This window comes from Molossus molossus, unplaced genomic scaffold, assembly GCF_014108415.1.
Source record: "Molossus molossus isolate mMolMol1 unplaced genomic scaffold, mMolMol1.p scaffold_m16_p_17, whole genome shotgun sequence".
NCBI lineage: Eukaryota > Metazoa > Chordata > Mammalia > Chiroptera > Molossidae > Molossus > Molossus molossus.
This window is the reverse complement of record NW_023425352.1, coordinates 16,016,783-16,039,783: the sequence shown is the minus strand read 5'-3', so window position 1 is coordinate 16,039,783 and position 23,001 is coordinate 16,016,783. Positions and strand designations below refer to the sequence as shown.

Below are 23,001 nucleotides of genomic sequence, written 5' to 3'. Positions count from 1 at the left end.
CATACCAGCCACCATTGATTGGAGGAAAGGTCCTGAAAAGTCCACCAACTTTGCAGTTTGGCTCTTAAAAGGTACTCATGTCGTCTCTGCACAAATGACTCAACACTTAACAATTACTTAAGACATGTAATTAACCACAGATAAGTTTACAATATATTATATGGTGCTACTACGTAATGTAGTTTACTTGATAATGAGAAAAGATTGAGCCTCTGTAGCATATAAAAAGGGTATATAGTTTAAGGTTTTTAAGAGCTTCTAATTAACAGCGAAATCTTACAAAATTAAAACCATATATTGAATGTGGTAATTGTATTAGTTTCACTTAAGGTACAATGAAATATGACTTGATCATATTTGTTAGATCTTGAACAATTTTATTTTATTTATTTATTTATTTTTTATCCTCACCCGAGGACACCTTTCCATTCTTTTGTACAGATAGAGTGGGAGGGAGAGAGAGGAAGAGACAGAGAGAGAAACATCGATATGAAAGGGACACATCGAGTGGCCGCCACCACACAACCAACCAGGGCCGGGGACAAACCGCAACCGAAGTACCCGCCCCCAGCGGGAACCGAACCTGGGTCTCCGGACCGCAGGCCGACGCTCTAACCGCTGAGCCAAACCGGCCAGGGCAGATCTTGAACAATTTTAAAAGTATAATTGTATAGGGAAGGAAAAACACCATTGTCAAAAGACCAGGAAATAGCTACTGATCTCCTTTTCTGATTGGGCATATAAAAATGATGGCTACTTTCTTTTTTTAGTCTCAAGATGGAAAACTGACACCCTTATTTTTAATTTATGTAGAAATCTTAAGGAAGAAAAAATTTATTCTTTGTACTTTTTTAACAATATGAGTCCATTTGTAGTAGTGAGTTTTCAAGGGTAACCATAAAACACTAAAAAATGTAGATAAGCATTTGGAAGTATAGGATACTTATTTAATAGAATTTGACTGTTTATGAAATGATACAAACAGATAAATATAGACATTAACATTATTAAACAGTATTCAGGGTAATCTCATTTGACAGAGAGACATGTAATTGGTGCATTTATTTTTGTGTGCAAATAAATGAATATTTTAACTGCATTTTTATGTGGGTAGGAATGCTGAAAACTGTAAGCAAACTAAAAATAGCTGATAGAGTACAGAGATACCCACCTGTTAGCATAAGAATTGAATGTTATATGAGATAGAGATGAAGTAATGGGTGGGTTTCAGAGATAAAATTTATGGTTAAAAGAAGAAGCATAGCCAGGATGAAATTACACATCTAAAATGCAGCCTATGCAATGAAGTCATTGCAGTAATGTCTAGATAGATTCACAGTCTCTATATTGACCTTTGTCAGAAATAGCTCATTAAGGCTAAACTTTACTCCCTGATCCAGGTTGCAAGGTGACAGAGGCTGACTCAGACAAGGACTGCATTCTAGAAACCAAGTGTTCTCAGAACTTCAGCTATCCAATTCCTAAAGTTTAAATCAATTCTACAGCTGATACATGGGAAGAGATGAGATCATTAGTCTTAAAAATAGCCCAGAAATATTATAACTTGAAACTCAGCTTCTAAATCATGTCAAGAAATAAACAAATAATTAAGTCAGACCTTAATAATTTACATGGTGAATATTATAGTGAAGGTGTATGTAGCAGCTTTTTATCCAAGTGATTGCAGAGTCTATATCTCAGTGCAGCTGTAACTTGTTTAAGAAAATACTTCCTGCCTGGCTGGTGTGGCTCAGTGGATTTAGCATCATCCCATGGACTGAGAGGTTCTGGTTCGATTCTCAGTCAGGGCACATGCCCAGGTTGCAGGCTCGATCTACAGTGGAAGAAGCAGCCCATTGATGTTTCTGTCTCACATCGATGTTTCTATCTCTCTCTCCCTTCCTCTCTCTCTAAAAAATCAGTAAAAACGTATTTAAAAAAAGAAAAGACTCCCTCTCAAACTATAAATTTGTAATTTAAAAAGAATAGTTTAATTTAGATTTAGATGCAATATACAAAAATTTATTTTATATGCAACTTTGAGGACTGTGTTTGATCCATAAAACTGACTATATCTTTTATACTGATGCTCATAATAATTATATAGTAGCAGAATTCTACTAGATTTTAAGGCAACATGCTAGTTTACTAAATTCCTTTGCTACATATAGTAATTACTACAGTGTAAATGTTCTAATAAACATTGGTTTAATAATAAATGTAATTCAGACAGTTTCTCTTAAACTAGCATTTTCATTTGAAGAAATTTTTGTTTTGGTACAAATTTTGGCAATTCAGGTATGCCAAGAGGTATATCAGTAAGAAATATTTTATTAAATGAGCAACTTCTTTATTATCTTGCATTTATCTTTTAAAAATGAAGAGATTCAGATTCTTTTGCTATGTTTTTGCTTTTGCAGAGAAGATGAAAGTTATTTTGTACTTGTTTATATTTTTCTATGTATTTTAGTAAATAATGCCAAGTGAAAGTTCCATGAGTGTTACTAGTGAAAAACCACAGGTCTCAAGGGGAAGATTCAGTAATGAGAATAGATTTTCCTAATATGGTTACTTGCTAACCAATTCTTGAAGACAAATTTGCTTGGAAAATAATTAATTCAGCCTCAGGACAAACACATAACATATTGTTTATATTCATATCTTCTAAATCAAGAAAAGTTGAAACTTAATGAACTCATAAGTAAATGACTTCTGTTGTTATTTTGGGAAAAGGTAGATTTTACTATTATACATGGTTTAGGAGCTAAATTGTCAAAAAGATACCTGGAATCCAAACAAATGACTTCTTTGGGGATATGTAATACATTGATGTGATAATTGTACCAGAAGTCAGAAGATAATTTTTCCTTTTGTTTCTACTACTGGTAGACTATGGATATCATATAAGTTACCTCACTTCTTGAGGTCTTGCTTTCCGTGGCTGTAAAAGGAGACCTAGCATATCTCTGAATTCCTTCCCTACGTGAAAAGTTTTATAGTTCTGTGAATGTTTTTCTTTGTGTGTTTTTTGTTTTGTTTTGTTTATAGTACAAAATTAGGGCTTTTTTTTTTTTTTTTCCAGACAGTAGAATAAGGCACAACAAAGTGGGAGGGCTACGCTGTCTCCATGGCAACAAAAGTCTCATAAATGTAAAGTCTTGGCTTCTGTCAGGCAGATTCTTCCTGGCTCAGGAGAAACATTTTTCAACTTGAGAACAAAACCAGGCAGCCTGGCAACAGTGTGGAAAGGTGGCTGGGTATACAGTCTCTGATCAGTCCTGGAAGTGCTTGGTGAGTGCTCCCAGCAGCTCCTGCTTCCTCATCCCTCCCTCCAGCCCATACACCTTGCAGACTTCCTTCAGCATGGGCAAACAGTAAGCTTACTCAGTGTGTCCTTGCTGACACAGGCCTTCAGTTCCTTTTCGGATAATTCCATCTTAGGCCTTTTGCTTCCAGAACCTTCATCATCATGTTTTTGCTTGGGAACTTTTCCCTCAAGATTGTAATCTGGTGGGTACACAATTTCCTTAAACTCATCCATGAGAGAGCCCAGTCTTGCATCCATTGGTCAACTTTGGGCAGTGTCAGATCTACTGCTTGTTTGGGCTCTGTCAAATCCAAAGCCAAGGCCTTCAGGTTCCTGAAGTGCTGCTGCAGCACTAGGTTCTCAAAGCTATCACTTCTGACTTAAAAGCAGAGCTTCTGTATAGTAGCCTTTATTTTGTGTCCCTGCTCTGGGTTTCCCATGACTTTTTCAGTAAGGGGTACCTCCATTTATCATCAACATAAGGTAAGAAGACAGGCTGAAAGCCTGAGAAAACCAGCTGAATTTTCTGGTCATCCAGCTCCTCTTCCTCTGGCATCAAGGCCACATAATAAGACGGGATGTTCAAGTGGAGGGTGTCTGTACACACTACTATGACCTTCTTCTCCAGACACTTGGTGAATAGAGCACTGAACAGAGTTGAGCTCCCATTAATCAGGGACTCCTCAGGGTACATGAACAGGGAGGGCCTCAGGTAATGATGCTTCTTCTGCATTCTCAAGGGCTTGAAACTGATGAGAACCAAACCTGGTTCATCAAACTGTTTCAGCTGTTTTTGTTTCGTCTTTCTCTAGTACAATCTGATGACTCACCATAGATAGGTCTGAGACTGCGTGGTGTCACTAAGCAAACTGCCTGTATTTACATTAAATGTTTGCATCTTGGTTTTCACTGCATCATTTGTTTTCCAATAAAGCCTGATTAGAGGAGAGCCTCTGGACCATATTTTAATGCCGACAATGAGCACTATATCTTTGTTGAGCTTAAACTTTAACCTGCTGAGTGCATGCTTTCTGGTCTCCTTGGCATAAACCTTCCTCAACAGATCTAGCTTGCTTGATTCCTTGAAGTGAATCTCTAAGTCCTCATCCTCCACTATGCTGATAATATCACTGTAGAATAAGGATATGTCAAAACCTCTTCGTTTTTTCAGGTGCATCAAGTCAAGAAAGATAGCTGTGTCACAAGGATCCCTGGCCAGGCTGGCTTTAGCATTGCCATTGCCATTGCTATGGGGGTGATCTTTTTTTTCAATCCTCATCCAAGGATATTTTTCTATTTATCATCAGATGGAGTGGGAGAATGGGTAAGAGAGGGAGAGAGAAAGAGAGAAGAAGAGAGACACATCCATGTGAGAGAGAGAGATCAACTGGTTGCCTCCTGCACGACCTGGTCAGGGACGAACTGCAACCAAGTTATGTGCCCTTGACTGGAATGGAACCCAGGATTCATTGGTCTGCAGGCCAGTGTTCTAACCACTGAGCAAAACTGGTGATCTTTATTGGTTAACAGTATGATCCTCTTCTGCCTCATCTTAAACTCGACATCGCTAAAGAGGCTGGCACAGACCCACAGCACTTAGAGTAGACACATCCTTGGCCAGTCAGGTCTTAGAAATGTTTTTCCCCTGCTGCCCCTTAAATTGAGCAAGCTCTAGCACTTGTTTAGCACCTGGATTATTCAATTCCTGTGAGATGTAAATATTTTTGAAATTCACTGAGGATTTGTCCTTCTCGGTACCATAGAACACCACTGCCAACAGATCTCGAACACTGCTTATGATCTTATTTATGTACACACTCCAGATACACTGGTTACTTATGTCAAAAGGAGTCAGTTCTTTGTGTTTGTTTTACATTAATTTTTTTTTAATTTTTTATTTATTTTTTTGTTACACATATTTTACCTTTTTTACCCCATTGGCAGCCCCTCCCCACCCCATCCCCGGCTTAGTTGTCCATGTCCATTGGTCATGCATACATGCATATAAGTTCTGTGGTTTATCTCTTTCCACCCCACACCCCACCCCCTCTTCTGAGGGATGTCAGTCTGTGCCCTACTTCCATGTTTCTGGGTCTACTGTATTACTCAGACTGTTATGTTCATTATATTCCGTATATAAGTGAGATCATGTGGTATTTGTCTTTTTCTGCTTGGCTTATTTCACTTAGGATAATACTTTCCAGGTCCCTCCATGTCGTCTCAAAGGATAAGAGATCTTTCTTTCTTACCGCTGCATAGTACTCCATTGTGTATATGTACCACAGCTTTTTGATCCATTCGTCTACTGGTGGACACTTGGGCTGTTTCCAGATCTTAGCTATTGTAAATAGTGCTGCTATGAACATGGGGGTACATATATTCTTCCTGATTGGTGTTTCAGGCTTCTTAGGGTATAGTCCTAGAAGTGGGATCACTGGGTCAAATGGAAGTTCAATTTTTAATTTTTTGAGGTAACACCATATTGTTTTCCACAGCGGCTGCACCAGTCTGCATTCCCACCAGCAGTGTATTAGAGTCCCATTTTCTCCACACCCTCACCAACACTTGTTTGATGATTTGTTGATGGCGGCCATTCTGACAGGTGTGAGGTGATACCTCATTGTTGTTTTAATTTGCATCTCTCTGATGATTAGTGATGTTGAGCATTTTTTCATATGTCTCTTGGCCATTTGTATGTCCTGTTTGGAAAGGTGTCTATTCAGCTCCTCTGCCCATTTTTTAATTGGGTTCTTTGTCTTCCTTTTGTTGAGTTGTATGAGCACTCTATATGTGTTGGAAATTAACCCCTTATCTGATACATCATTGGCAATGATGTTCTCCCATACAGTGGGTTGCCTTTCCATTTTGATGATTGTTTCTTTTGCTGTGCAGAATTTTAGTTTGATGTAGTCCCATGTGTTCATTTTCTCTTTTATTTCTGTTGCCTTAGGTGATGTATCAGTGAAAATTCTGCTCCGTATGATGTCCAAAATTTTGTTGCCTACATTTTCTTCTAGAATTTTTATGGATTCACGGGTCACATTTAAGTCTTTTATCCATTTTGAGTTTATTTTTGTGTATGGTGTAAGTTGATGGTCTAGTTTCATTTTTTTGCATTAGCTGTCCAATTTTCCCAACACCATTTATTAAAGAGGCTGTCTTTACTCCACTGTATGCTCTTGCCACCTTTGCCAAATATTAATTGAGCGTATTGCCTTGGGTCCATTTCTGGGTTTTCAGTTCTGTTCCACTGGTCTATATGCCTGTTCTTGTGCCAGTACCAGGCTGTTTTGGTTACCGTCGCTTTGTAGTATAACCTGATATCTGGAATTGTGATCCCACCTACTTTGTCCTTCTTTTTCAAGATTGCTGTGGCTATTCAGGGTCTTTTTTGCTTCCATATGAACTTTTGAAGTATTTGTTTTAGTTCTATGAAATATGTCATTGGTATTTTGATGGGGATTGCATTGAATCTATAGATTGCTTTGGGTAGTATGGACATTTTAATGATGTTAATTCTTCCAATCCATGAACAGGGTATGTGCTTCCACTTTTTTATATCTTCCTCTGTTTCTTTTTTCAATGACCTGTAGTTTTCTGCAAATAGGTCCTTTACTTCCTTTACTTGGTTAAGTTTATTCCTAGGTATCTTAATTTTTTTGGCGCGATGGTAAATGGGATTGTTTTTTCAGTTTCTCTTTCTGTGAGTTCATCATTGTACAAGAATGCCGTCGATTTCTTGACGTTAATTTTATATCCTGCTACTTTGCCAAATTCATTTATTAAGTCTAGTAGATTTTTGATGGAGTCTTTAGGGTTTTCTATGTATAATATCGTGTCATCTGCAAATAATGACAGTTTCACTTCCTCCTTTCCAATTTGGATCCCTTTTATTTTTTCTTCATGTCTGATTGCTGTGGCTAAAACTTCCAGTACAATGTTAAATAAAAGTGGCGAAAGTGGACATCACTGTCTTGTTCCTGTTGTTAATGGAAATGTTTTTAGTTTCTGTCCATTGAGTATGATGTTGGCTGTAGGTCTTTCATATATGCCTTCATTATGTCGAGATATGATCCCTCTATTCCCACATTGCTGAGCGTTTTTATCAGAAATGGATTTTGTCGAATGCTTTTTCAGCATCTACTGATATGATCATGTGGTTTTTATTCTTCATTTTGTTTATGTGGTATATCACATTTATTGATTTGCGAATATTGTACCAGCCTTGCATCCCTGGAATGAATCCCATTGGTCATGGTGAATAATTTTTTTGATGTATTTCTGGATCCGATTTGCTAATATTTGTTCAGAATTTTGGCGTCTATGTTCATCAGGGATATTGGCCTGTAGTTTTCTTTCTTCGTAGTGTCTTTTTCTGGTTTTGGAATTAGAATTATGCTGGCCTCATAGAACGTGTTTGGAAGTCTTCCTTCTTCTTGAATTTTTTGAAGTAGTTTGAGGAGAATGGGTATTAGTTCTTTTTTGAATGTTCGGTAAAACTCCCCCGTGAAGCCATCTGGGCCTGGGCTTTTGTTTGCTGGGAGAGTCTTGTTTACCTCTTCAATTTCCTTAGTTGTTATTGGTCTGTTCAAGTTTTCTATCTCTTCCTGGTCCAGTTTTGGGAGTCTGTGTGTTTCTAGAAATTTGTCCATTTTGCTTAGATTTTCGAATTTGTTGCCATTATAGTTGTTCATAGTAGTTGTTAACGATCTTTTGTATTTCCGTGGTGTTGGTTGTTACTTCTCCTCTTTCATTTCTCATTTTGTGTATTTGGGTTCTCTCTCTTTGTTTCTTGGTGAGTCTAGCTAAGGGTCCATCAATCTTGTTTATCTTTTCAAAAAACCAGCTCTTTGTTTCATTGATCCTTTGAATTGTTTTTTTTGGTCTCTGTCATTTATTTCTGCTCTGATCTTTACTTTTTGTTTGCTTTCTAATTCTTTAAGTTGTGAGGTTAGACAATCAATTAGAAATTTTTCTTGTTTTTTGAGGTAGGCCTGTAGTGCTATGAACTTCCCTCTCAGAACTGCTTTCGCTGCATCCCATAGATTTTGTGTTGTTGTGTGTTCATTTTCATTGGTTTCCAAGAAGTTTTTAATTTATTCCTTGATCTCCTCGGTGACCCATTCATTGTTTAATAACATGCTATTTAGCCTCCATGTATTGAAATGTCTTTGCATGTTCTTGTTGCAATTGATTTCTAGTTTCATGCCATTGTGATCTGAGAAGATGCTTGATATGATTTCAATCTTCTTGAACTTGTAGAGATTTAGTTTGTGTCCTATCATGTGGTCTATCTTTGAGAATGTCCCATGTGCACTTGAGGAGAATGTGTATTCTGTAGTTTTGGGGTGTAATTCTCTGTAGATACCTATTAAATCCATTTGGTCTAGTGCTTCACTTAGAGTCTCTGTTTCTTTGCTAATTTTTTGCCTAGAGGATCTATCCAGTGCTGTCAACGGGGTGTTGAAGTCCCCTGCTATGATTGTATTGTTGTCGATTTCTCCTTGGAAGTCCTCCAGAAGATTTTTAATATATTTTGGTGCTCCTATATTGGGTGCATATATGTTTATCAAGGTTATATCTTCCTGTTGGATAGATCCTTTCAATATTATGTAGTGGCCTTCTTTGTCTCTAGTTATGGTCTTCATTTTGAAATCTATTTTATCAGATATGAGAATTGCTACCCCAGCTTTTTTTCCCTTTCCATTTGCTTGGAAAATTTTTTTCCATCCCTTCACTTTCAACCTATGTGAGTCTTTTGTTGTGAGGTGGGTCTCTTATAAACAACATATAGATGAGTCATGCTTTCTTTTTTTTTTTTTTTTATCCTCACTCGAGGACATTTTTCCATTTTTTGTTCAGATAGAGCAGGAGGGAGAGAGAGGAAGAGAGACAGAGAGAAACATCGATGTGAAGGGACACATCGAGTGGCTGCCACCCGCACGACCAACCAGGGCCGGGGACAAACTGCAACCGAGGCACGTGCCCTTAGCGGGAACCGAACCCGGGTCTCTCTGTACCGCAGGCTGACGCTCCAACCGCTGAGCCAAACCGGCCAGGGCGAGTCATGCTTTCTTATCCAGTCAGCTACTCTGTGTCTTTTTATGGAGCATTCAATCCATTTACATTTAAGGTGATTATTGATATGTACTTATTTATTGCCATTTTTGTTTAGTGTGGTTCTATTTTTCTTCCCATTTCTACTGCTAATTACAGCAGTCCTTTTAACATTTCTTGCAGTGCTGGTTTGGTGCTAATGTATTCCCTTAGCCTTTTTTTTTTCTGGGAAGCTGTTTATTTGACCTTCTATTTTGAATGATAGCCTTGCTGGGTAGAGTAGTCTTGGATTCAGAATCTTGTTTTTCATGATTTTGATTACTTCATGCCATTCCCTTCTGACCTGTAGTGTTTCTTGTGAGAAGTCAGCTGAGAGCCTTATGGGGTTTTCCTTTGTAGGTAACCTGTTGCTTATCTCTTGCTGCTTTTAGGATTCTCTCTTTGTCTTTAATTTGTGGCATTTTAATTACTATGTGTCTTGGTGTGGGCCTGTTTGGTTTCTTCTTAGTTGGGACTCTCTGTGCTTCTTGAACTTGAATGCCTTCTTCCTTCACCAAATTAGGGAAGTTTTCTGTCACTATTTTTTTGAATATATTCTCTATCCCTTGCTCATTTTCTTCTTCTTCGGGGACTCCTATGATGCGAATATTATTACGTTTCCAGTTGTCCCACAGGTCTCTTAAGCTGTCTTCCTGTTTTTTAATAGTTTTTTTCTTTTGTTTTTCTGATTGGTTGATTTTTTCTACTCTGTTTTCTTATTCACTGATCCGGTCCTCATCTTCCTATACTCTACTTTTTAAACCTTCCAATGTGTTTTTCATTTCTGATGTGTCATTTTTTATCTCTTCTTGATGGATTTTAATTTCCAGTTGGCTTATTTTCAGTGTCTCTATGTCCTTACTCATGCTGTTCAGCTTCCTCAAGATCATGGCTCTGAATTCTAGCTCTGTTAACATGCCTAATTGCTCCACATTGATCTCATCTTCAGTGGAGGTCTCTTGCTCTTTCATTTGGCTTCTGTTTCTGTGTTTCACCATTTTGGCTATCACTGTGGGCTTTGGAGCCTGTCAAGTTTTCCCTGTGGGTGTTGGTGTTCTGCTGTTTGTGGCTCCCTCTCCTATGTTTAGATGAGCGAGGGAGGACCCACGTTAAACACCAATGTCAAGTCTTACTTTTCCTGGTTAAAGTTGCCAGCCCAGGAAAGGTACTGTTATCCTCTAGCTTTTTGCCTGGAGGCTAGCAGTGGAGGTTACTTGATGAGTTTTGGGTTGTCAGTTGATTGAAAAACTCCCTCAGGTGCTTAGCACAAGGGGCTTTCACGAGGGTGGGGCAGATGCTGGTTGTTAATGAGCCTCAATTAGCACTTCAGTGGCCCACAGGGTGGGGTTGGATCTCTGAGGGAGGGGCTGCTGCCTCTCCCCAGAGCCCTGGGAAGGAGCAATGTGGCCACCGTCCTGCGTGGCTGGCACTCAGCAAACGCTCTGGGTGCCCTACAAATCCCGAATGTCCCGACACAGTTCCAGTCCAGTCTGCCCTCCCTCTGCCGGAGCCCAAGGTGAGTGGCTGTGGATTTTTTAGCCTCTGTCCCAGCTCTGCGCTGTAGAGCCGCCTGGGAGTGTAACCTGAGGGCGCTGCTCCCAGCTAAGGCCGCTGCCGAGCTGCCGACCGTGGGCTCCCAGCCCCGTCTCGCGCCTTCGCAAACCTACCAGGATGGAGTCAGTGTCCCTTGTTATATGGTCCTTGCAAGCTGCTTTTCTGTTGCTTTTTCCCATCAATTTGTCTGTGTTATAGTTGTAAATCCAGTTTGGTTCTGGGAGACGGTCTGTGTAGCTTCCATTCACTCCGCCGCCATTTTTCGATCCCCGGAGTCAGTTCTTCTTCACACTGAAATTTAAACATGGCCCTAGAAGCATCACCCCCCCTCCTTAAGAAATCAAACTATCTCTTCCTGAATATTTATTTATTTTAATTTTGTATATGTTTTTATTGACTTCAGAGAGAGGAAGGAAGAGGGAGAAAGAGAGATAGAAACATGGATGAGAGAGAAACATCAATTGACTGCCTCCTGCACACTCCCTACTGGAGATCAAGCCTGCAACTCAGGCATATGCCCTGACCAAGAATCAAATCAATTGACCTCCTGGTGCATGGGATGATACTCAGCCAACTGAGCCACACCAGCTGGGCTCTTCCTGAATATATTTGTATTCATCTGCTTCATGACCCTCCTCTTGTTCTTATTCATTGCCCTTGTTTTTTGTAGTAAGACTCTCACCCTGATATGTTGGTTATTATTCACTCGAGTGCAAGGAAGAGATCCTGAATATTTTAAGTTCAGTAATTAAAGGCATAGTAGAAACTTAATTATTATTCTGTTGTCTCCAAAGCATTCTTCTTGGTATAAATACATGCATACATATGTATGTATGTAAACTACCCCCTGCCACATACATACACAAAATGAAAGAATAGTTGAAAAAAGGAACATAGAACCTCACGTCATTAAAAGTTTAGAACTTTGTAAAATATCTAAAGATTATTATAACACATGGTGCTATAGCTGTAATGATAAAAGGTTATTTTATAATAAGTACTTATTTTATAATAATAAATAAATATTTCTATAAAAGTAGAATTTGTCCTAAGAAGCATATGTACCTTTGTGTATAATTAGAAATACATTTCTCAAAGCTGTATATATACACACACACAAACACAGATATAGATATGAATTCTGAGATTTAAATACTAGTGAATATTTAAGACCTTGTCCCTTTTGGAAAAATACTTACCTTTGACTTCTAAGGATATGTAACAAGTTAATATGTAAACATTATTGTGTTAACTCCTGGTCACTTTTTGTTGTTGTTGTATTCTCTGACAAGTTTATATTTGCTCAGGCTCCAGAAATCCAGTTTTGTGGTGGTTATTGTATGGTATTGCTGTACCTAATCAGTCATTTTAATAGACAGTAGTGATCACTAGATGAGGGTGTGTCACACCAGCAGGGGAAAGCACACTGATGTTACACAAAACTCCAAGGAAGGACAACTTAGCTTATTTGAAACAGTCTAGAAACAGTCTGAAGAGAAAGTAGCTGCAGGTCAGTATATTGACATTTATTTTCCTTATCATTTGGACAATCAAGGTAGCTTTTCAGTAATGTCCTCACTGCTTTGATAGTTTGCAATTCCATCTCTAATTTTGCAGCATCTCCACTGTTTATTTTTTTCCCCCTTCATAGTTGCTAAGGGCTGCTGGAAATCAGAGTTGTGCTGACTGGATCAACTAGAAATGTATGCTATCTTTAATTGTAACCTCTTTATGGGTCAGCCATTCTCACTTCTTTATTTTTTTTTACTTTTTTATAGTGTTTATCACAGGGACTATTCAAACTTTTTGTTAAATCCCCTCAGCAGAGTGTGAGGCAAAAAGCACAAAGATAGGCATTATCAGTATCACTTTCTAGTTTAGGGGTAGGGCTTTAGTTTCTCTAAAATTAGGTGGTAGAATGGAATGATCATTAAGATCTCTTCTAGTTAAAAATTTTTTGAGATTTTAAGTATTCAGTCCCACTTTTTACTCTGAGATCTAGTTTTTGAACCAAGGGCCAGGATCCATATCTTATAACTCCTGGTCTGAAGATATTTCCCTGTATATTATTGTGACTCCTATTTCCTCTTTTGCTAAAACATGGACTCCTGGTTCAAACTTCTTCATCTTCCCCGATATTTTCTACCTTTATACTTTTGGCTCAAATTCTTTGACTCCTCTTCTCCCCACTCCCCTTTTGATCTTCTAATGCACATAGAGGCATGAACAAGAATAACAAAAGTGTTTATAAATAACAAAAAATTAGAATCTGAATTCCTATCCATAGAGGATTGGCTAACTAAATGATAATACATCCATAAAGTTGGAGGAAATAAAAAGAATGATTTAGACCTCTATGTGTGTGTGTGTGGAGAGATTTCCAAGACATATAATGTGAAAAAAGCCAATTGCAAAATAGTATTTCCAATATGATCTTATTTGTGTTTAAAAAATGCAATAATCAGCCCTGGCCAGTTTGGCTCAGTGATTGGAACATCGGCCTGCGGACCAGAGAGTCCCGGGTTCGGTTCCCACTAAGGGCATGTACCTCGGTTGCAGTTTGTCCCTGCCTCGGTTGGGGTCATGTGGGTGGCAGCCACTCAATGTGTCTCTCTCACATCGATGTTTCCTTCTCTTTTCCTCACTCTCTCCCTCCTGCTTTATCTGAAGATAAATGCAAAAATGTTCTCAGATGAGGATAAGAAAAATACAATAATCATATATGTAAATACATTGGAAAAGTTCTAGAAAGATACATGTCAAACTGATACACTTGTTACCTCTGGGAAAGGGAGTTAGAGTCAAGTAGAAACTATCATGTTGATTTTATTGCTAGAGTGTTTGTCATAAGAGTGTGTTACTTGTGAACTTAGAAAAGATTTTGAAAAGGCAATAATGTATGGGTAATTTTACCCATACATTTCCATAGATAATAAAGCTGGAAAGGACCTTTAAAAATCATCTAGTCTAGCCTGGCTGGTGTGACTCAGTGGCTGAGCATCAACCCTGTACCAACAGGTCACCAGTTCGATTCCCAGTCAGGGCACATGCCCAGGTTGTGGGCCAAATCCCCTGGGGGGGGGGGCGTGCAGGAGGTGGCCAATCGATGTTCTCTCTCATCAATGTCTCTATCTCTCTCTCTCCCTCTCCCTTCCTCTCTCTCTCAAATCAATAAAGAAAAAAAATTTTTTTAAATCATCTAGTCTAGTATCCTTATTTTATGGGTAAAGAAACCTAAGTTGCTCCAAGTTACCTGTTCCATCGAGCTGATGAATGACAAAGTCAGGATGAGAATATTCTGATTCCGAACACAGAACCTTTTCACACTGTCTTCAAGGTACAACTAATACGTATGTTTTTCATGAAGCCTTTCCTGATTATCCAAAGTGGTATCTCCTCTAAATTCCTATTTGTTCACTGTTTGTGTCACCTACATGAATTTTAATTCTTATACTGTAATGTCCTCACTTTCTATATTATATATATTTTGTGAGGGGAGGGACTGTAACTTGCTCATCTTTGTATCTGACACAGTGTCTTGCAAAGAACAGGTTCTTAGTGAATTAGTAATTAACATTTTTGGTGTTTGATTTTTGTAGTAGGCTATGCACCTTGTGTTAGATTAAGAGAAAAAAGTTAAATGCCAAGTCAAATAAATAGCTGGGTTTTTTTGTTTACTTTGTTTTTGTTTGGTGTGTGTGTGTGTGTGTGTGTGTGTGTGTGTGTATGTGTGTGAGTGATCTGCCACTTCAAGATAGAAGATATTTTAGGAAGGCACAGAGTGAGATATTTGCTACCCTGCAAATATCTTCTCTTTCCAAGGAAAATAGTTTTGTTCTTCACTCCTGCTTCAGAGAGAACAGTTTGTCCCCATAGGATATTCTAGGTAATATGACCCACTTAGGAAATATGTGGTAATTGTGCTTCATAATGGGACCTCTACTAAAGTTGTTGTACCATAAGAAAGTGCCTCTTGAGTATGCTGGTTATACAGATGAAAGTACATTTCTTTCTGTATTTGAATTTGTACAGCAGACCAAGAAACTCAATTGTGACTTAAAATTTTACTATAAATAACATAGGAGCTATGACAGATCTTTTTTATTGTGGAAGCATTTCCTCAAAATGTTTGGAATTTAGACATGTTTTGCTCCTGTTTTGTCTGCATAGCTCTATTACTTGGTATTTGCATCTTATTAAATATCAGCTTGCTTTTTGAGTTACAGATTCTTCCCTATGATTTTTGCAGTTTTGTTCATCCTGTTTTGCTTCTGATTTTTTGGTAACTTGGTTCATTTTTATAGCTCTTTAATTTGACATCATTAAAAGCCTGTATAATTATTTAAACAGATTCTTTCATGGAAGTTTCCATAATCAGCTGAACATTGTTCTTGGGTGGAGCCTTAGGAAGATTTATTCTTTTTTGGAAAGCTAACGTCTCTCTTAGTTTAGAATTAATAGCTTTAGGAAAACATAGAATGCTGGGAATTTCCATAAATGCTTCTAGCCAAAGAAATTGTATGAAAATGGCCAATTGGTGCTCACAGGTATTCATCTAGAGCCATTCTTATTATGCCAGAATTTAAAAATATGTATGTGTATATGTGTGTATGAATATTTATTTATTATTATTATTATCCTCACCCGAGGACATTTTTTTATTTTTTGATCAAAAAATGGGAGGGAGAGAGACGAAGAGAGAGAGAGAGAGAAACATGGACGTGAAAGAAACACATTGAGTGGCTGCCACCTGCACGACCCAACCGGAGCCAGGGACAAACTGCAACCGAGGTACATGCCCTTAGTGGGAACCGAACCTGGGTCTCTCTGGATTGCAGGCCGATGCTCTCACCGCTGAGCCAAACCAGCTAGGGCTATTTATTGATTTTAAAAAGCAGTTATGAGTTTGGCTCTTTTGAAAGCTGTGAAGTAATTAAAATAGAGATAACAAGAGTTTATTAAATAGGAAATGATCTGTAACTACTTTAGTATATTTCAAATATGGCATATAAAAATTTGTTCTTGCTCTAGTGAGCATTTTATTAGAAATGTTTAAAAGTTATAGGATTGAGGAAAAGAGAGAGAGAAACTCATAGACATGGACAACAGTGTGGGGCAAGATGAGGGTGGGTATAGGGGGGATAAATGGTGATGGACAGAGACTTGACTTGGGGTGGTGAACACATAATACAGTGTACAGATAATGTGTTGTAGAATTGTGTACCTGAAACCTATATAATTTTGTTAACCAGTGTCACCGTAATAAATTCAATAAGAAGGAGAAAATATGTTTAGCACATTTTGATTTGCTGTACTTAGAAGAAAAAATATTTGTGATTAGTGTTTCACTATTCTTGAGGTCATAGATTTTTTTATTTTCATGCAGATAGATATGTAGGTTAATTTACTTGTAATAAAGTTAATAGGCATTTTCCAAATGTTTAATTGGCCTTAGAAGTTGCCAGAGTAAAAATTTTTTTAAATTGTAGTCAACAACGCTTAGTTTAGTAATATTTATTTGAATAAAATAGAAAAAAATGGATTTTTAAACATTAGCTTTAAGGCACTTTCTGGAAACAATATAAATAACTATATTCTATGTCTATCTAGGATTTCTTCTTTTTTATTACTAATTTTAGAGAGGAAGGGTGAGGGGGGAAGAGAGAGAAACATCAATGAGAGAGAACATTGATTGGCTGCCTCCTGCATGCCCCCCACTGGGGATTTGGCCCACAACTTGGGCATGCGCCCTGACCGGGACTCGAACCAGCGACCTCTTGGTGCATGAGTCGACACTCAACTACTGAGCCACACCGGCTGGGCTATCTAGGATTTCTTAGTTTAGACATAGCAAAGCTGGAGCTCAAGCACATGTTTGAACTTGGCAGCTTCAGTTTGCAAAATGTCCCTATCTTTCTTGGCAAGTGAAGGTTAATTAGAGGTTTCTCAATATTTTTGATAGAGCTTTGAATATTTTAGTACAGAGGGGTTAGATGCTGCTAGTACATGTACAACAGACAGTGGTTAGGAATAAACAGTTAAGAATTACTCATCTTTTAGCAACAGTTTTACTGTTTACATTAAAGTACAATTTGACCCCCTCTCTAATTCTGTCCTCTTCCCCACCCTTTGCACTTTTACTTGTGATAACTAGGAAATATGTTGTAATTTTAGGTTGAAGATTAGTTTCAAACTTGCTTGATCTTGAAAATTTAGGATTTGTTTTAAACTTCCTTTGGAAATCAATCTAGGATGACTTATAAGCAATGGGTAATGGTCAGTTGTCTGTGCTAATGTCTCTGAACAGTCTTATATACCATTAACCCCAAGATCATGTTATGTTTTTTTATTTAAATATTTGGTGGTAGTGGGAGTTCATTTGAAGTAGCTCATTAGTTCCTGACACTGAAAAAGGACTCCTAATGATAATTGCATGTCAACTGACAAGAACTTTACTAGGAATTGACTGTGTGCTGGGTGCTGGGGATAGGATAAAACAAGTAGTCCTGCCCAGCTGGTGTGGCTCAGTGGATTGAGCATTATCCCACGGACTGAGAGGTCCCTGTTGGATTCCTGGTCAGACACATTCCCTGGGGTTTCAGGCTCAATCCCCAGGAGGGGGCCTGCAGAAGGCAGCTGGTCAATGTTTTTTCTCTCACATTGATGTTGCTATCTTTCTCTCCCTTCCTCTCTTTCTAAAAAGTCAATAAAAACATATTTAAAAACAAAAAGTAGTCCTGGGCCCTGTTTTTGATGACTTACTGTCTAACTAGGTAGAATACGAAAGATATTATTATAAAGCCCCTATAATCAATATATATTATTAAGTGTTAAGTGTGTGTGTGTGTTTCAGATGGGAGTTGAGATAAACTCATATTGGGGTTATCATGGGCTGAAATTAGTATCAACAACTTAGTTATGAGTAATTATTCCTATGACTTGCATGGTTCTCTCTAGGAGTTTGCCAAAATTGGTTTTATCACATTTTTAGTATGTTTGAAAAGACTTTCAGGAGAAATGTTGCATCAGAAGCTTTTTTGCTCTTAATCATTAAAATATAGTTTGTCACTTACTGTGGGGTGAAAGTGAACTTTTAGCTATTCAGTCTGGATAAGATAGACATGGATCTGGGACTACATTTAGAGAATGTGATAAAACTTTCATATTCTCATAGTCTATGGTTGCTTTCTTGATATGTCTTTAATGATAGCTAAATCACTAAAGTATCATTTCCCTATGAAGGAGTGTCTACTATGATTCTCCCCTTACTTTAGTGTCAATCTTGGTGAACGCCCAAGTGTCTTGTGAAAACAACCAAAAGCTTCAACTGGGACAGATAAATCTGCTGTAGCGTCAGGTAAATAAGAATAACTAAAAGCCCAATATGTGTAGCTCTCCAGAAACTCTTAGACGTCATTTTGTTTTCAAGTGCTGTTGAAGATGTTCATTTTATTCCAGTAAGCCCTATGTGATGAACAGCCTAGTAATTTTTGCTATCATATATTTACCTTTGTAACTTGCATTTTTTCTGAGTGCTTCTCAGTTTATCCTTTTTTTTTTTTATCCTCACCCGAGGATATTTTTCCATTTTTTGTACAGATAGAGTGGGAGGGAGAGAGAGGAAGGGAGAGAGAGAGAGAAACATCGACGTGAAGGGACACATCGAGTGCTGCCACCCGCACAACCAACCAGGGCCAGGGACAAACTGCAACCGAAGTACGTGCCCTTAGCGGGAATCGAACCCGGGTCTCTCAGGACTGCAGGCCGAGGCTCTAACCGCTGAGCCAAACTGACCAGGGCTCAGTTTATCCTTTAATAGAGAACCCCAATCAAGATGTTTCTGTGGGAAATCCTGTGCCTTTATAAACTTGCTGCCTGCTCTAGTACATCAACCTGAGATTATGGACTTTTAAATTTTTCAACATACTAACCTGTCTCTTTTAAAGTGTCTAAAAACTGATACAAGAGATTGATATAGGATTTTATGCCATTTAAAAAATCTATTTTTCATAGAATGCTTTATTTTTTTTAATACCTTTATCCGAAAGTAATTAGAGCAAGGCCGACCAACCCCTTGCAATAATCTAAAATTAAATGATAAAAATGTGGGCTAATCTGGAAATGAAATAGCTAAATTAGAATAAGGGAGAAATATTAAAATTAAGAAAGAGTACACTAAGATTTTTTTCATCAAAATTATAATGACTAGTATTAGGGAGTACACTCCCTTGAAGCTTGAAGGAAGACTTTTCAGATTAAAAAGAAAGAAGAAGAAGACAGTCCTACTGTATACAGTGAGTGCTAACTATATAGGGACTTATTACCTAATAAAAAATGAAAATAAAATCAAAGCAGTTTAGATCAGTTCTTTGATAAAATATTGCTATAGTGTTTTATTATAAAGATGTTAGGGGTATCTTTTTGTAATATGTATGTATTGTCATGGAGGACAACCATCGTAGTTTCCGAGAGCCATCTGTTGGTGTCACTGACAAAAACATTCTGGCGTTTGGATCGTTGGTGTGACCAATTATGCCATTTTTCTCTAGGATTGTAACGTCTGTATGGTTTTTCTATCTTGATTCACTTTATTCCAGCCTGGTTCACAAATTATAGAACAGCTTGTATTTGGTATAACTATAAAAAAAAAAATCCAGTCTCTTCTAAATAAGGTTCTTTTTCAATTGGAAATTTCATCTTTGCAGTTAAAACATTTGTAAACATAACACAAATTAGATAGAGCCCAAGAACTTTGCAAGACTGCTATTTTTATAACAGAGGAGGCTTTTCTAAAGAGCAATTTGTTGATACTGGGCTCTGAGAACTTTGAAAGCAGTCGGAATTTACTGCTGCATATATTAGGTCAGATGAGGAGGAAATATGAACTGCATTTGCTAACTTGAATGTTCAGGAAGTATTGGTGTGTTTAAAAGAAAATACTGAATAGATTTTGGGTCTTATTTTTCATCATTTTAAAGGATCTTTCATATACCTCCTGTTCACTGAGATTAGAGATACTGGTAATCCTGGAAGATGTTTTAGGACTTTCATCCTGTAATATCTCTATTATCTGAAAGGAAATGTAGCCGTGTTGGGCAAACTTATCCTCCAAACTCTTTCACCTTCATTTTGATTGCAGCACTGATTTTTACATTCTTGTTGTTGGGATATACTTAGGCGAGAGAGCCATACAACCTGCCCTGATGAACAGCCAGGATTTTGATTGGCAGTGGTAACAAAACGGAACATCTTCCCTCCTCCTGGCTTTTCCTTATTCTCAAAGCCACAGAACAATGTAGATTCTTCAGGGCTGTTCTCCTATAATCAGAGTGTAATGGCACTTGTGCAACAGTCCTTGGAGAGAAAATTGTGTTGGTATTGAGTCGAGGCTGGAATCACACAAAATAAATATTCGATCTCTGATTCTTCTCTCATTTCATTCTAACCAGTGCTGATCCAGAGGAAAATCAAACTAAAATTTAGACAATATAAAAAGAAACAAGTTGCCGGCTGGTGTGGCTCAGTGGTTGAGCGTCAACCCATGCACCAGGAGGTCTCCAGTTCAATTCCAGGTCAGGGCACATGCTCAGGTTGTGGGCCCAATTCCCAGCGGGGGGCATGCAGAAGGCAGCCATCTATGTTCTCTCTCATCGATTTTTCTACCTCTCTCCCTCTCCCTTCCTCTCTCTCTCAAATCAATAAAGAAAAAAAATTAAAAATAAATAAATAGAAACAAGTCAAAAAGTGTAGTTTTGCAAACCAGTCATAATTTGAACCCAGTTTTTTACTGGTAAGAGTTTGCCTTTTAGGAGACTATTGTATTTGTGGTTAATCCATTGAATTCCTTTTCAGAAGGGTTTTAAAAAGTAAAGTAGTTCTTAAGGCATGTTCACTTTCTACCTACCTAAAAATGCTCATCTGTCAGTGTCCAAATACAATACTAAAAAAATTTTTTGCTTTATCAGAAGAGAGCATGCCCAGGATTGATGCCAGGTGTTATGTGAGGCTGCCTCCAAAAGTAACTCAAAAACTACTCTTCATTTGGTCCCTTTGTGGTCAGAAAAAAAAAAGTGATAATAGTATAATGAAAGAGAACGATCAGAAGAGTTAAGTAACTTTGAAATAAAAAGATACCAAACCCTGGCCAATTTGGCTCAGTGGTCTTGGCATCAGCCCATGGACTGAAGAGTCTTGGGTTCGATTCCTGGTCAGGGGCACATGCCTCTTTTGCAGGTTCTATCCCTGGCCCAGTTGGTGTTGTGCAGGAGACAACCAATCGAAGTTTCTCTTTCTCACTCCCTCGCTCCCACTCTATCTAAAAAAAAAAAAAAAAAAAAAGATACCCAAATGTTAATTCTCTGCCATTGTCAGAACTGTGATGCTTAAATTTCTGAGTCTGATTTTTCCAGAGGTTCCAAATGCCCGATGGATTAATTACAGATTGGCCAACAATTGCTCATTGTTACCCTTATCCTGCCCCCAATTTTACCCTCCCCCAAGAAAACCCCAAAACAAAATAAAAAACATAACTCCTTGCATTTTGATTTTGGGGAAATTGTGCTAAAATGGGACTTTAAAGATAATCCCTGGCTGGCTTGACTAAATTGGCAGATATCCAGCAATGCCAAACCATTTGCTATCTGCCAGTAGTAAGGAGATCACCACTTTTAATCATTTAGCTCCCTATTTTAGGTTATTCATAATCAGTACAAATTGTGAATATTCATCTTCCAGGGATGTATCAAGTCTTAGGCCAGAGTGTTCTTGTTCCATTTAATAAAACGTGTCTTTCCTTCTAAGTGAATACATTCCCTTAAAATGAACTATTATACTAATCATCTGATTAGCAGGGCCATTTTTTTTTTTTTTAAATCCTCACCCGAGGACATTTTTGCATTTATCTTCAGATAGAGCGGGAAGGAAGGAGGGAGGAAGAGAGAGAGAGACATCGATGTGAGAGAGGCACATCAGCTGGCTGCCACCCACACAACCCCACAGGGCCGGGGACAAACTGCAATCAAGGTATGTGCCCTTAGCGGGAACCAAACCCAGGACTCTCTGGTCCACAGGCCGACGCTCTAACCACTGAGCAAAACCAGCTGGGGCAGCAGGGCCATTTTTAAAAGGCATTGTGCTATTTTTATTTTTATGCCTCTAAATTAACATTTACATTACAAAGTATTCTTTCAGTGTGCTATTTGTGCTATGTAGGTTCACCGTTTTATTAGAGATCAGTAACAATATTTCATTTCCCTCTGCCACTCTGGACTATAATTTGACAATAAAATATCTTCACCGGGCTGTGGGTAGGAATGGGCTGAGAGAGTTAGACTTAAACTTTTATAGAAGAGTAGACTAATGTTTGTTATGTACATTTTGCATATGAAACTAGGGCAGTGTCTTATGGAACGTTATCACTGTGTCTCTGACTTGCCAGCACGTAGGAAGTTTGTTTTGGTTTCAAAATGTACTTTACCCCATGGTGGCTGGCAGGATACAATACTATTGACATCACTGTGTTTCAAATAGAAAATTAACAAGTAGCTACTGTTGTGATTGCTGATTGCCTTCCCAGTCTCTGTGAGGAATGCTCTTTCTTTTGGACAGCAACACTTCTCAGCCCCTTGGTACCATTAAATCAGCCAATGGGGGCTGCCAGAATAGGGATGAACACCAACAAAAGGCTGAAGAGTAGAAAAACAGTTAATAATGCAAAAAACCTTTAATCAATCTCCTAATTGATGTGAAAGGTAAATAATTTTTTAAATTTCTCCCCCCCCCAACTAAGTTTTGACAGTAGGCCAGGTTCAGGGCCTGATCTCTCCTGATCTCTCTAGAGAAGAGAGTATCCTTTCCCTCCACCGAAACCCCTGGAGAGTTGCCAAAGGAAAATAAGCTATTTTGTATTTAGAACAAATTGCCCCTGTTTTCTCCAGTGATGTAGCCCTATTTCCCAGACTTTGAAACTTGGAATACAGAAAGTTCTTGTGTGACCAAAGAAGAAATATGGTGAATGAATAAGTTTTTGTTGTTGTTTTTGTTGT

General features: G+C 38.2%; 1 protein-coding gene and 1 pseudogene across 2 annotated transcripts in view; one reads left to right on the top strand and one right to left on the bottom strand.

The window, feature by feature from the left end:
* Positions 1 to 23,001, top strand: part of MXI1 (MAX interactor 1, dimerization protein) — an 82,701-nt gene that overhangs the window by 43,845 nt on the left and 15,855 nt on the right. The window lies entirely within an intron of this gene.
* LOC118632625 lies at positions 3,273 to 14,219 on the bottom strand (annotated as a pseudogene).